At 35.6% G+C, this 12,681-nt stretch overlaps 1 protein-coding gene and 1 long non-coding RNA gene across 9 annotated transcripts in view; one reads left to right on the top strand and one right to left on the bottom strand.

Moving 5' to 3' along the window:
* ELF2 (E74-like factor 2 (ets domain transcription factor)) overlaps positions 1–12,681 on the bottom strand; it is a 94,912-nt gene that overhangs the window by 31,272 nt on the left and 50,959 nt on the right. The window lies entirely within an intron of this gene.
* LOC106728069 lies at positions 7–3,326 on the top strand. Its single transcript, XR_001364314.1, has 2 exons — positions 7–120; positions 3,078–3,326. It is a non-coding gene; the product is annotated as an uncharacterized LOC106728069 (long non-coding RNA).

Raw genomic sequence — 12,681 nt, 5'->3', positions numbered from 1 at the left:
AGGCGCGTTTCACGCTCTGCGGAAGGAAAGTCTGCAATTGTCCCCGCGCTGGAGGAGAGCCATGAGTCCAGTTTCTTCCCGGAACAGCCCTAACGCCTGGTCCCGCAGCCGTAAATAAAGGTGCCTCTTTAACTTGTTTCGGCCGTTTTAAAGCTTAGGCAACATGGAACCCCTGCACTGGAAAAGGCTGCACTTTAAAACAGGAATAGCAACCCCCAAAAAAAGCCATATGCACAAAATATTCTAAAAGCTGTACTTGGAAAGTAAGACCCTTCCAACTACTTGAGAGACCCCTGCGTCCTTTTTCTTGGCTGAAGGCACACTCAGCAGGCATTTATTAGGAAACAACAACATTCCTACCCCTGGGGGGGTGGATGATCCTTCCCCAATTTGGTCGTCATGACATTCAAGCACCCTTTCACTTCCACTGGGTTCACTGGGGAACAAATAAACGTATTCATTTATAGCAACATCTGCTTCAAAAAATCTTTTTGATAGAAACCTCATTACAAATGAAGTTCCTATTAAAACACAATAGAAGGGGGAGGTAAATTGCCATTTGTTGACTATAAATTTATTAACACAGGAAATCAAACCAATAAAATGATTCAGATGTGGCTTCATGAAAACAAAAACTACCAAAATGCTTCCCTAGTTTCAGAATTTCACAATATAAAAGAAGTTTGAAACAACTTTTTCCTTAAAGTTGTTCCTACACAAAATTTAAGTACAACAGTGCCTCCTACATAGTAAGTGCTCAATAAGTATTTGCTGAATAAACACAAAAAGGATTTGGTAGTTACAAGTGAAAATAAGGCATAATTTTTATTATCGGAATTGAATGAACTGTGCTGATAATCTAGAGAAAAATATTCTTCCAGTGGTAATATTAATGCAATATCATTTAAAAAATATTTGCCTGACATGTCAGTGCAACTTCGGAATAAATTTACATAGCTATAACTTTTTATCTTTTTCATTTCTTCTGAATACTAATTTATTCTTTTGGCCCTTTCCCCTGGCCCGACTACCACAATCTCCCCAAAAAAGAATCTGTATGCCATTTTCAAAGTACAACTCCCCTTAAACCAAGTAAGGAACTCTTTCTTGCAGTAGGTAAACTTGCTACTCCTTGGACAAAAGGAAATATATGACTGATAGCTTTTATTTTTTTAGATCTAGTCAGTTTAAAATAAGGACCATCCATTGATAGGCAGCATCTTAGACTGAGATAGTTTCCAGGCCTGGGATAATAAGGAACATAAAGGGAATTGCTGGCTTTAGGCAGATAATTGAAATTATAACATATCTGAATTTCCACTCCTATCAATCAGTAGTTTTTCATGTATTTAGAAGGGAAGAGACTAATGTAAGACAAAGGTTTTTGTTTGTTTTTTTCTGGATATGACAGGTAAGCTTGGCTCTCTTCAATGTGGGAGCCAGTTTAAAGCCTGATACCTAACTTTTTACTTTACTATTTGCTTCTTGATCTATACCTTAAGAATAGTGTGTGTGTTTTTTAATTGCTATACATCCTAATTATATGTATCCAGGTCTTATAAGAAAATAGAAGCTGTATCTACTCCTGCACAATACTTCACAGTTATTATATACACACATATATACTATATATGTATGTGTGTGTTAATGATAAAAATTAATGAAGAAAAAACTGATTCCTTTATACTTAATGCTCTGTAAAAAAAAAAAAAATTTCCTGGACTATATATGCAATTCTGCCATGCTATTATTGTAAATGGAATTCTGCATTGCTATTTTAACTAGGCTTTCAAAAGCCATCAATACTTTTTATACACCAATAATATACTGGGAATAGCAAGTAAGAATAGGATGCTGTTGAAATAGAAATACATTCTTTAAAAACATATTTGAAGACCTGGCTGGTGTGGCTTAGTTGATAGAGCGTCGGCCTGCAGACTGAAGGGTCCCAGGTTCGATTCTGGTCAAGGGCACATGCCTGGGTTGCAGGCTCGATTCCCAGTAGGGGGTGCTGCAGTTTCTATCTCTCTCTCCCTCTCTAAAATTAATAAAAATATATATATTTTAAAAAAACGTATTTGAAGAACTTAGCAACATGGCAAAATGTAAAAAATATAAATGTGACAGGATTTAAATATACACATACTTTTTCAAACCATATGTGAATATGTACATATATAACATGCATATGTGTGTATATGCACACATCACACACACATTCTGCATTTCTCAAGTCTTCAAAGATTAAGCGGGTATTAATAAGCAGAATAAAAAACTGAGTAAAAATAGGTAGACTAGAGAGCAAATTCATATTCTGATAACATTACAGAGTTATTGCTGTGTCCTAGCAAGAAAATTTAAGGTGCCGAAACCGGTTTGGCTCAGTGGATAGAGCGTCGGCCTGCGGACTGAAAGGTCCCAGGTTCGATTCCGGTCAAGGGCATGTACCTGGGTTGCGGGCACATCCCCAGTGGGAGATGTGCAGGAGGCAGCTGATCGATGTTTCTCTCTCATCGATGTTTCTAACTCTCTATCTCTCTCTCCCTTCCTCTCTGTGAAAAATCAATAAATATATTTTTTAAAAAAAAGAAAATTTAAGGTAAAAAATAGCTAATTCTTATTGAAATAAAAGCCACTAACTATGCTAAATGCTTTACATTCACTTTTCTCACTTATTCCTCTCTACCTTCCTATGAAATGGGTATTACTATTGTGCTCATTTTATAGATGAGGAATCTAAGGTTCCTCGACCGAGGTCAGAGTTAACGGGAAGCAGGGCCAAGATTTGAACCCAAGCACCTCTGGCTCTAGAGCCCTTACCCTCAAACACTCCCCAACCGCCAAAGTAACAAGGCCTGTTTATCTGTTATGATGCATTTAGTACCTATGGATTTTCTTGTCTGAAAATTCTTTTATAATCCTCCCTTGGAAAGGTGGTGCCTAATTTCCCCCTCTCCCTTTGAGTGTGGGCTGGACTTAATGGCTTACTTCCAACAAAGAGAAGAAAGCTGAAGTGATGGGGTGTGACTTCAGAAATTGTCTGCTTGATCTCTTCCTTTTGAATCACTCTCTCATAGGAAGCTCACTGCCATGTCTTGAGTATACTCGAATAACTCCGTGGAGAAGCCCATTAGGCAGGGAAAATGCCATCCTGCCAACGGTCATGTGACAGAGCTACTAGGAGACAAAACCTGCAGTGCCAACCAAGCCTTCAGATGACTGCAGCTTCCTGAAAGACCCTGAGTTAGAACCACGAGGATAACCCATTCCCCACACCTTTACCTTGAAAACTACACAATATAATAAATGTTGGTTAAGCTGCTAAATCTGGGGTAATACGTTAATCGACAAAAGAGAATTAATACAGAAGGAAGGAGCAGTTTAAACTCCCAACTTGTGACATTTCACAGCTTAGATAAAGAAAGAACAGGGTAAAGTTTCTGAATGACCTTTATCTTTCAACCAGGGTCCCGAGCAGTTCTTTCCATTTCATAATTCTTTATAGTCTGGACATCAACTCTTCCATCCTCCAACCTCCCCATTTTGAAAACAAGTCTTCCTAATATAACCATTATCATTAAAGTCTAATAATTAGATACCTTTGGCTATTCCATGGATTTTATGATCCTGTAGTAACCATGGTAGAAAAAATTCTTGGGAGATATATATAAATATACAATTATTTCAAATACCATATAGGTTTTCAGTGTGTTTTTTTGTAGCTTGCCCTGGTGATTTCATTTGTGTTTTCCCTTTATCTAGTTCACAGAATCAAAAAATGTTATGGTTGGAAAGGAGCCTAGAGACAACATCACCTAGAGGTTTTAAAAAAATAAGGAACTTGAACATCATGATCTCTTTCCCTACCATGAATGAGATAATATATAACACTTAAAAAGACAACTAAGAATTGTGAGCTCTACTAGTTACTAGTACAAACAAAGGACAAAACAGGCTTTAAAGTTTTAAAAAATTATAGGTAGGAGATAGTCTATCCATTAATTTTTTCTATAATTTGGGAGAAGGATGCCAATTTCCTATTTTAGTACTAAAAGCTCTTTAACTACCAGTGGTAAAATTATTTGAGAATCACTGATTTAGTTCAATGACCTCATTTTACACATCAGGAAACTATGTGTAAAAGTTAAAATTTTGACCAAAGTCACACAGTATCTATGATTTCAAGGACAAAAATTCTACAAAACAATCTTCATCTATAAAACTTAAAAGTTGCCTTAGCCCGTTTGGCTCACTGGATAGAGCGTCGGCCTGGGGACTGAAGGGTCCCAGGTTCGATTCCAGTCAAGGGCATGTGCCTTGGTTGCGGGCACATCCCCAGTAGGGGGTGTGCAGGAGGCAGCTGATTGATGCTTCTCTCTCATCGATGTTTCTGACTCTCTATCCCTCTCCCTTCCTCTCTGTAAAAAATCAATAAAATATATTTAAAAAAAAAAAACTTAAAAGTTATAAAATGGATAAAAAATTAAACCCATTTTACTATTATATTTATGAATTGTAAATTGCAAAATGGTTGTCTGGCTTTTTAATAAAAGCTAAAGCAATAGATAAAAGTCTGAGAAATTTTTTTAAAATGGGAACAATTTTGAGCAGTGAATTGGTGGGAGAACAATAAGAGGAGGCCAAACAGCCTAAGCTTTTTTTCTGATAAAACCAATCTAAGGATGAAATTCAAAGCTGGGGTGTGATGTGTTGGGCATACTTAGCGGGAGGAAAGGTTAAGAAAACTAAGCTACAAGAAAAATATATCTATCAAGAATAATAAGCTGGAAATCAAGTGATTTAGGACCATTAAGTAAGGCCTGGTTCACCAAACCTGTAAGATAGACAATAGATTAGGAATGCAGTCTAAAGATTCACAAAGAATTTCATGCATCAGGCCTCTAGTATATGTATATATATGCCTAAGCGACCGTTTGACCGGTAGCTATGATGCGCACTGACCACCAGGAGGCAGACACTCAACACACAGGCACACACTGACCACCAGGAGGCAGACATTCAACACACAGGAAACATGGAACAGACTGATGAATCTTAGAGGGAAGGGGGGAGTGGGGAGGGCAGGAAGACATTAACCAAAGATCTTATATGCATACTAGAGGCCTGGTGCATGGATTCGTGCACCGGTGGGGTCCCTTGGCGTGGCCTGCAGGGATTGGGGCTGAAACCACCAGTCTGACATCCCCTGAGGGGTCCCAGATTGTGAGAGGGTGCAGGCCAGGCCAAGGGACCCCACTGGTGCACGAATATGTGCCCCGGGCCTCTAGTTTTAAATAACATTTAGGACAACTAATTTCAAGGACTTGGTTTCTTTATTACTATTAGAGAATGTTTAGTATCTGGAAAAAAAAAATTTTTAACTCCTGTACAAGGGCTAATACATGATTCTTTTTAGCATATTTATGAAAAAAATTTACAATGGAGTTCTTAACTAAAACATACTACAATTAAACTCAAATTCTATCTTGATTGATTCCAAAAGGAATATTCAGATTAGCTAATCTCCTCACACCCCTGAAATACAGCTTCTGTACCCTACCCATTAAAAGGTTCTGCAAAGGTCAACACTGAGCTTTGTTGTTTTTTTAATCTGTTTTTATTGATTTTAGAGAGGGAGAAAGAGAGAAACATCAATGATGAGAGAGAATCATTGATCAGCTGCCTCCTGCATGTCCCCTACTGGGGATCGAGCCCACAACCCAGGCATGTGCCCTGACCAGGATCGAACTGTGACCTCCTGGTTAACAGCTTGATACTCAACCACTGAGACACACTGGCCAGGCAACACTGAGCTTTTAGTAAATGCCAACCGCAGCAAAGTCCTCTTAGTCTTCACCTGACTCTACTTATCCAAACAAATGGCATTATTGACTACCCCTTATTGAAATCCTTCCCTTCGTTTGATTTTCATTATAATCCTATATAATAAAAGGCTAATATGCAAATCGACCAAACAGCGGAATGACCGGTCACTATGACATGCACTGACCACCGGGGGGCAGACGCTCAATGCAGGAGCTGTCCCCTGGTGGTCAGTGTGCTCCCACAGGGGGAGCGTCACTCAGCCAGAAGCCGGGCTCAAGGCTGGCAAGCACAGCGGCGGTGACGGGAGCCTCTCCTGCCTCCACAGCAGCACTAAAGATGTCTGACTGATGGCTCCTGGACTGCGAGAGGGTATAGGCCAGGCTGAGGGACCCCCCCCCCCCAACAGCCCAAGTGCACAAATTTCGTGCACCAGGCCTCTAGTAAACTTATAAACTGTCTGGCTTTGTTTTTATTCCTATTTCTTTTCAGTTGATTTCACCCTTAATTCTGACTGCTCTCCCAAAGTGTCATCCTTAGCCACCTTCTCTCTTCACATTCTCTATTCTATCAAGAATGGTATCTAGCATCAGTTCAGCACCAAGGCTTTCAGTATTATTTCTGTACTAATTAAAAAACCAGCATCTTCGGGGTGGACTTACTTATTTTTTTAGCTCTAAGTTCTAATTTCCAATTATATGGTAAGCATCACTCTTTTAATCCTCACCTGAGGATGTTTTTACTGATTTTAGAAAGAGAGGCAGGGAAAGAGGGCGGGGGGAGAGAGAGAGAGAGAAACATCGATGTTAGAAATATCCAAAGGTTGACTCCTGACCAGGGTTCAAGCCCACAACCTTTTGGTGTATGGGACAACACTCCAACCAACTGAGCCACCTGACCAGGGCTAGTAAGCATCTTTATTTGGAAAACCCACTGACACCTAAAGGTCTTTTATCTATAAATCTCCCTTGTTTCACACTCTGTCAATGACATCACCATCATCCCAGGGTAGAAATGTGTAACCTGTGTTTCTAGTTTAAGAACGCATCTCATACAATTTTTGAGAAAGATTTAAAACATGCATGAAATTACAAAAACTAATGTAACAAATAGTCATATTCCAACAACACAGGACCAACTATTTTGTTATTTATGGCTTAAAGTAATAACAATACAGGTGAAGATAACATCTTTGACTACTACCTCCAGTCCTTATTCACCATTCCATCTCTCCAAAAGGAACCACTGACATGAGTTTTGTATATATTTTTCCAGTATATATATATATATATATATACATTTGTATGTATGTGTATGTGTATATCCCAGAATAATATATTGCACTGTTTTTGCATGCTTTGGGTACATCAATGACATTATACTATATATGCCATTCTAAAATTTACTTTTTCCATTCAAGATTTATATTCTATACCTATTGGTATAAGTAAATATAGCTATGCTTTTTTAGATGCTATAAAGTATTCCAGTACATGAATTTACCCCATTTTATTCATCAAATTATCTACCGGTTGGAAAATAAAATTGCTTCAATTTTCACTTTTATAAACAGCGTTGCAAAAAATCTTACCTAGGTTTTCTTAAGCATGTATGCTAGAGTCTCTCCACAGTATATAAATATAGATTTTTTTAGTTCACAAAATAAATGCATTTTTAATTTTTAGATGTTACTCTGTCCTAAGTAGATGTGCAAATCTAAAATCCCACCAATAAAAAATATGATCAGGCTTTAAAGTTTTGCCATCTATTGTATTAATTTGCATATACTTACTAAGTACTGAGGATAGACATTTTTTCATTACTTATTGACCATTAACATTTCTCCTATGAATTGCTTATTCATGTTATTTGTCATTTTTCTGTGATACCTCTTGTATTATTGCTCTGTAGAATGTTAAACTATTCTAGATAATTCAGATATCTGTTGCAGATACCTTCTGCAGCCTGCTATCTGGCTTTTAATTTGGTTGGTCTATGGTATCCTGTCCTACAAAAATTTTAAATTTTGATACAGTCTAATTCATACATGTTTTCCCTTACAGTGTATGTTAAGTAATCCTTGGAATAATGAAAAGGAAATCAGCCCTGGATGGCTGGCTGGGTTGGTTGGAGCATCGTCCTGTGCACCAAAAGGCTGTGGGTTCAATCACCAGCGAGGGCACCTACGGGAACAGATGATTGATGTTTCTCTTTCTCTCGCTCCCCCTCCCTTTCACTCTCTCTGAGAAGCAATCGAAAAAATATCCTCAGGTAAGAATTAAGCAAAAAAAAAAAGCAAGGAAAGAAGGAAGGAAGGAGTAATAACTATAGATACAATATAAAAATATTAAATCAGTATAATAAAAAATTTAACCTAATAAAGTTAAAATATAGTTGTATTTTTATAAAGAAATTATATAAATTGTATAAAGAAAAAAATTGAATAGAATAGTAAGTAGGAAAGAAATTAAAATGTAGTCCAAAGCCTTCTCTCCACAAAATGAAATTCCTTAATGTCCCTTTAGGCAAAACCTTACAAACTGTAAAATTAATTCTTATAAAAATTGTTGCAAAAAAATGAAGAAAATAATATATGAAAGCAACCTGGATTATTTAGGAGCCTAGTGTAATCTTGATTCCAAAACCAAATAAAGACAACACAACAGAAAATTAAAATTCTGTATCATTTATGAAAGGCCCTTAACTGAAAGCAAACCAAAGCAAAATGATGAGCAACAGGTATTCTCAAACATAAGGAGAGTTCAATGTCTGAGAATCTGTCACTCAAGTGACATTAATAAAGTAGAAAAATCATGACTCATCAAAGAAGGCCAAAAAAACATCTGATAGAACTCCATACTTACATATATAATTAACACATAAACAAACCAAAGGAATAGATGGAAATTCCTTAACTTGATATATACTATATATTAAAATCCACAACAAACATTAAACTCCAAGTTCAAACTTCACATACACTTCCTTCAAGATCAGGAACAAAACGGGGATGCCAATTAGTATCACTACTCTTACACATGATGTTCCTGTCTAATATTTTAAGAAATTGAAAAGTAGTATGATGTCTGGAAAGAAGAGAGAAGGAGGGCTCAGTTATTCCAGCTAAGGTTCTCCTAGACCAGCAAGTTCCCAGCTGATCCACAGATCACCACACGTAGGAGAGGATGCCCATGCCATCTCAGTAGAACTATATTGCTAACCCACAGGCTCAGGAGAAACAATAACTGGTTCTTGTTTCCAACCAATAAACTGTGGGGTAGTTTGTTATGCAGCAATAGCTGATGAAAGAACAGAGTGATGGGTATCCATTACTAGGCAAGTGATAAAATGTGGTGGGTGTCTATCATAGAACATTGTGCAGCAGTTAGAAGCAACATTAGATATATACAAAGCAACATGGATATTAAGGACAGTAATTACTTTAAAAAGTATGAAACAAAGTGAGATACATATCATTATATAAATTTTAAATATATACCACAGAATATACACACTCAATACACTAAAAAAATACCCATTAATCAAATTAAATTTGATGCTTATAGGGAGGGAGATGAGATTGTTGTGTAGAGAAAGAGAATAAAGAAGAATAAATAAACCAACTGAAAAAATAAAAAAGAGGATATGAAGTAAGAATCTACTTTTACTTTTCTCTATAGAAGAAGCCAAGTATCCTAATACAATTAATTGAACAGTTCACCCTTTCCCACTGATTTAAATCAATGTATATTATATACCAGGTATATGCTTACTCTGTTTCTGGGTTCTTTATTCTATCCTACTAAATGATTTATCTATGGGCCAATAACATATTTAAATACTTTCTATAGTTTCAAAATCATTCTTTACGGATAGAAGGACATGTACCCACAGTTTAGTCATATCCAGAATTGACTAGACAATTTTTGGACCTTTATCTAAGAGTTTGTGAAATTTTACCAAAAACAAGTCCCCTTAGGATTTTCACTGGAATTGTACTGAATTTATAGATTTACTGGAAAAGAATTAATAGCTTTATCATGTTTACTTGTCCATGTGTGTTTGTGTTAAATGTTAAAGAAATAAAATAGTTTGGGTCTGTTTAGGTTTTCTATTTCCTCTTAAGGAATTTACATATCTCTTCATTTATTTATGTCCCTCAATAAAAGTTAAATTCTTGTTTTCATAAAGATATTGCATATTATTGTTAGATTTATCCCTAAATAATTTTTTCCTACTATTTTGAATGGGAATCTTTTTGTTTCATTTTCTGATTATTGTTCTTATAATACTGCAACCCTGATGAACAATCCAGTTTTAAAATCTATATATTCTCTTAAATTTTGTGTTAAACCATTTGCAAATAATAATATTGTTTCTTCCCTTCTGATCTTTATGATGTTTATTTCTTTTCCTTGTCTTATTTGCATTTGCTAGGAGCCCCAGTAATAATGCTAGTTAGAAAAGATGAAAGCTGGCATTGTTACCCCATTCATTATGATACTTGCTATCAATTTTTAAAAGTTTTTATTGATTTTAGAGGAAGAGGAAGGGAGAGAGAAACATCAATCAGCTGCCTCCTGCAGACCCCCTACTGTGGATGGAGCCCCAAACCTGGGCATGTGCCCTGACCAGGAATCAAACTGGCAACCTTTGAGACGATGCTCAACAGAGCCACACTGGCCATGGCTAGATTTTGAAAAATGCCCTTTATCAAGTCCCAATCCTGATTAAGTCTTTATCCTCAGAGGATGGTGAATTTTAACAAATGCTTTTTGGGATGTACTGAGATAATTACATTGTTTTTCTCCTTTAATTTATTCATGTGGTGAATTACATTAATAGATTTTCTAATCTTTGGCCTTTCCTGCCTTCCTACTATGCATTTAGTCATTATGTATTTTTTAATCAGCTATTGATTTGATTTGCTATTTAGAATATTTTTAGCTATGACCATACATAAATTTGCAAACAAATTTTTTTTTATGTCAGTTTTAAGGTTAAGGTTATACTAATGTTGGATAACTTTACCTTTTTTGCTGTTTTCTAGATACTTTGTATATGATAGGGATTATATATCCCTTGAAATTTTAGTAATAGACCTAAGTCTGGATTTTATTTGAATGAGGTGATGCATATGTGAAATTACAGAACTTAAATGGTTATTCATCTGTTTAGATTTTCTATTTCTTTTTAAGTTATATGTAATTTATATTAATGTTTTTATTGATTTTAGAGAGAGAGGAAGAGCGAGGGAGAGAGAGGAAGGGAGGAGAGAAACATTGGTGTGAGAGAGAAACATGATCAGCTGCCTCCTGCACGTTTCCTACAGGGATCGAGCCCGAAATCCAGGTATGTGCCCTGACTGGGAATCGAACTGGTGCACTCAACCAATTGAGTCACACCAGCCAGGGATATATATTTTTGTAATTGTCCATGTCATAAGTCTTCAAGTTTCTTGGCAATAGTTTGTTCACAGTATTCTCTAAAGACTTTAAAACTCTCCATTCTGTCGGTCATATTCTTGTTCTTTATAGAACTCGTTTTTCCTTGATCTGTCTTTACAGAAGTTTATCCATTTTTATTAACTTCATGGTTTTATTAATAATGTATTATTTTCTATTTCATTGAGTTTTATTAATTTATTATTTCTTTTTTTTACTTAATTTGAATTTATCCTGTTGATTCTTTAACACCTAGCATTAAACATATGTTCATTATATCAATATTTATTACTTTTCAATAAATACATTTAGAACTATTAAATTTCCATGAGTTCTGCTTAAGTCACATCTCAGATCTTTACATGCAATGCTCTCCTTGTTTTTAGCTGCATTTTATAATTTTCATTTCCTCGCTCATCCATTAATGAGTTGTTGGTGTGTTTTTTTAAATATATTTTATTGATTTTTTACAGAGAGGAAGGGAGAGGGATAGAGAGTTAGAAACATCGATGAGAGAGAAACATCGATCAGCTGCCTCCTGCACACCTCCTACTGGGGATGTGCCCGCAACCCAGGTACATGCCCTTGACTGGAATTGAACCTGGGACCCTTCAGTCCGCAGGCCGATGCTCTATCCACTGAGCCAAACCGGTTAGGGCATTAATGAGTTTTTATTTACCAATTTTATGACATATTTTTATCATTTCATTGTTGACTTCTAATTTTATTGCATTATGATGAAATAATATTTTAATGATACTGATATTCTGGACATTGCTAAAATTCTTCTATGACCTAGTCTAGTACACAGTTAAAAATATATATATATATATATATATCTGATATATATATATAAATGTACAAGACTGTAATTTACTGGGTTAGGCACAATGTTCTATATATCTCCAGTTTATGAAAGCTGTCAGTCCTGTGGTTCAGTTCTTTGATGCCATTTTTTAATTTTGTGTCTGCTTGATTTTTCAGCTTTAATAGAGGTGTATTAAAGTCCTAATGTTTTGTAGACATGTCCATTTCTCTCTGTAATTCTGAAAGTTTTTGCTTTAAATAGTAGTTCAAAGCTATGTTGTTAGATGCATATAAGTTTATGATGATTATTTTCTGGTTTTTTTTTAGTAATTTGAAGAGTTTCTCAATGTCCAAATTAAAAGACTTTCACCCTAAATTCTATTTTATTTTATTTTATAATGCCAGCTTCCTTTGGTATTTTTCTGATGAATGTATTTTTCCATTCTTCCTATTTAATTTTGTTTTGTGTACCTGTTAAAAATAGCACACAAAACCTGTTAATATCACAAGAGGTGATTTTAATATAATTTTTGATGTTTGGGACTTATTTCTACTATCTTGATTTAGGATTTAAAAATTTTTTTTAATTGATTTTTATTTTTTTATT

This window comes from Myotis brandtii, unplaced genomic scaffold (assembly GCF_000412655.1).
Source record: "Myotis brandtii unplaced genomic scaffold, ASM41265v1 scaffold53, whole genome shotgun sequence".
NCBI classification, from domain to species: domain Eukaryota; kingdom Metazoa; phylum Chordata; class Mammalia; order Chiroptera; family Vespertilionidae; genus Myotis; species Myotis brandtii.
The sequence above is the reverse complement of the archived record's forward strand: the minus strand, read 5'-3'. Positions and strand labels throughout refer to the sequence as shown.